Here is a 3,479-nt window from a genome sequence, read left to right as displayed (position 1 = left end):
AGGAACCGATGCGTCTTACTTGCAGTATTTTAGCTCCTTGCACTTCTACCTCCCTTTCAAGTTCTTCCTCTGTAACTGCACACTGTATACCATGAATTACACCTTTGACTGTGTTCGTGCCATTCGTCTGGTATGTGAGGACCGGGTGTTGTGTTCCCATTATCGAAATTTGCCGTATGCGAAGAAGTTTCTCTATTGCTGTTGGGCGGTAGCTGTCAACTGCTATTAGGTTTTGTACAGTCCTCACCTTCACGTAGGTATCTTTCTTTTCCGTAGTTGTCAAAGCCGCTGCGTGCACAACACTGGGTCCAACACAGTCTGGTGGGAGTTCTTGTAATGCGGTACCGTCGGTGACTTTCACGATTATGGTGATTTGTTCTTCAAGACGCTTACTAGCGTCTCTAACGGTTTGCCAGTCCTGGTCAGATCGTTCTTCGGTCTCTCGCGTGTCCATCATGCTGGGCGCGTGCCAGCGGCGCTGGCCGCCGTGAGGCCGGCAGCGCACGTGCACGAGCGTTCGGTATCGTGCAGCTAGGGTTAGCGTGGCGAGGCCATCGGCCAAGGCACAAAACTGGTCACCGTTCTACGGGAACTGAGTGTAAAGGTCACTTTTCACGTTCCAGTAGATCTAAAGATGTTGACTGACCTCTCGTACGAAGATGAGGAGGTTCCGGTGCTGGAAACTGAACAATTGCTGGATGTTCTTGGGAGCTCGAAGCGAGCACGTCCGGAAGCATTGAGAGCTGGTGGCGCCCAAGAAAAGTGGGCCGATCCTGGTGATAGTGCAGAAAGGGTCCAAGCTCAATGGCACATACCAGGGACAAAAAAGAAAGAAAGAGAGAAGGAAAGACAGCAGGAAAGAAAGAATGAAAGAAAGGAAGGAAGAAGGAAAGAAAAAAAGAAGTAAAGAAAGAAAGAAAGAGAGAACGGAAGAGAGAAAGAGAAAGAGAGATAGTGACATGTCGTGAACTTTACGTTACCCTGGCGAAGGTCAGATACATACACGACAAGCTTCGCTTACCCCCATTTTCTCGACAGGGGAAGAGCTGTGTCTTTTTTTTTTTTGTGCTGAAGTCAGGCATATAAGACATTTGCGATAAAAAAGAGCCTGATGTCCATTGTTTTGTTCGCAAAAGCTTTTCTCTTTCTTCCCCTTTTTTTTTGCATTGGCCAGCTAGTGTCACTATTACTATATGTCCAAAGTGACGTTCGTCTTCCATTTGCTCCTTTTAAAATTACTAGCGGAAGTATTTTATGTGTGTGCGCGCGAGTGCATGAATAGGGTTCTGAAATAAACAAGAAAGAGCTTGTATATACATATGAGCAGTTGTCGAACTCGTGCATACGTTTGGACGATCGAAAAGTTTCGTTTAACTGCCTAGTCAACCGCGCTTCATTCTTTTTTTTTAACAGCGGAGCTGTTTAAGGTCGACGTTGAACCGTGCCGAGCGTTGATCAGTAGTGAAAGCAGAGTATAGGAGGAGAGGAGGAGCAGAGAGAAAAAGGCGGAGAGACAGACAGAGAGCGAGAGAAATAAAGAAATAAAACAAAATGAATTTTCTTGGCGAGGCGGGATTTCGACCCAGTACAGACAGCTCGAAGGCGAGCGCAATACTATAGTGATCTATCTAGTTCACTATAGCAATACCCACTGCGCTATACACCCACCCTTGCAGAGCTCCGCTGTTTCATCAGATTTCACAAGTGTGGAACTGGCTTGATTTTTTTTTCTTTTCTCTCTCTCTCTTTTCAATTGAGCCACAAGCACACAATCATGGTTCTGAATCTGCATTCATCGTGTGTTTCTTAGCGCATCGGCGCTAAATGCTCGTCATTATTTTTTTATTTTATAATTTATTTATGTCACGGGAAAAATGGTCAAATAAATAATTCAATCACCGACGCAACGTGGCCTTCGGGGGAGTGCGCACATCTCCCGACCACAGCAATGCTTTCCCTATGCGTTTAGTTCACGCCTTGTGCCAACTCATCACTCACACGATATAAATAATAAGTGAGGCCTCAGCGAGGTACCAACAGTGTGTTGCAATCTTATGGAAGGCCGCGTGTTCTGACCACTCAGACCAATGCGTTCCGACCACTGAATTTCAACTAGCCGAATACGAAACTGCGCTTCAGAGCTTTTCAGGGTGCTCGAAAACTAGCGACCAGGTGTTACGGTTGACGTATGACAGCCCGTTTAAAAGGATTAACGGAGGAGGTCTCCCCATCGGCTTTCTTGTCGCGGGCGGGACGCAGTAGTTGCTGATCCCGTTGTGTGCAGGTGCGGAGAGGAGACCAAGCCCGCATTCTACGAAATGTTCTTCCGGAGCATCTGGAACGCAGTAGTTGCCGATCCTTTTGTGCGTAGGTGCGGGGAGGCGATTAGGCCCGCCTTCTACGAAACGTTCTTCCGGAGCATCTGGAACGCAGTAGTGTCTGATCCTTTTGTGTACAGGTGCGGGGACTGGGACGCCCGAGTGGCTGATCCCTTTGTGTGCATGTGCGTGGGAGGCGAATAGGCCCGCCTTCCACGAATAACGTCTTCAGGAGCCTCGGGTTGCCGCCAGCGGAGGCAAGCCCGGGGAAACGTCGCCTAGGCGAGAGGGAGCTGCTGCCGCATCCCCCCAAACTGGACTTGCCTGTCACGTGACTGGAGCGAAACCCCGCCTCTTTGTTAGAGGGCCCATTTAAGCGGCCCCGCCATATATATTCATTCTCTTCTTTGCAATCCCTCAACATGAAATAAACCGTGCAAGTTTCGCACTTAAAATCGTCTCGCCCTGCCTGGTCGCCATGATCTACCGGACGCCTACAGCCTGCCGGCAGCGCTACGCTACCTAGAAGAGATGCCGCCGGTCGAGGCTGTAGTAACCGGTGCCCCAACAACTGGCGGATCGCGGTTGGATGGAACCGGACATCAACGGAAGCCCCAACACAGGGCAGGGCAGGGTTACTGTACAGATAACCGTATGAAAAAAGTGAAAGCACAGTAAAATTAATGACGTCATACTGACTTCACCTGCGCCGCAGTTTGGGCGCGAAATTCAAAAAGCAGAGTTAAGGTTTCATTTTATTCGCTTATAGCCGACCTTTTCCTTGCAAGTAAATATTGTATACATTTGAAAGAATACCTTTCTCTATTGATTCACTGTCTCTCTCTTGTGTTCCTTTCAGGACACACTTTGCCCAATATATCAATGCACGTTTCGGGGAGGTTGCTAAAGAAGTTATGAATACTGAGGAAAAGCATCCAGAAACCAGTGGTAATTATTCTTTAGAACAGTGATTCACGCTAAACAGCGGCTGGGGGCTGGGTTAGCTCCTAGGTTGCCTCAGTCGTTGCCACCGAACGTTCCGAATGCATATCACTCATCAGCCCAGATCACCTGGAAATCTGACCGTATACGGTGGGAATTTGAGAATATAAATCAAATTGTAACGTCTTTATTTTTGTCAAGCAGAACATTCTAACAAGC

The sequence above is a fragment of the Dermacentor silvarum genome, chromosome 1 (assembly GCF_013339745.2).
Source record: "Dermacentor silvarum isolate Dsil-2018 chromosome 1, BIME_Dsil_1.4, whole genome shotgun sequence".
Taxonomy (NCBI): domain Eukaryota; kingdom Metazoa; phylum Arthropoda; class Arachnida; order Ixodida; family Ixodidae; genus Dermacentor; species Dermacentor silvarum.
The sequence above is the reverse complement of the archived record's forward strand: the minus strand, read 5'-3'. Positions refer to the sequence as shown.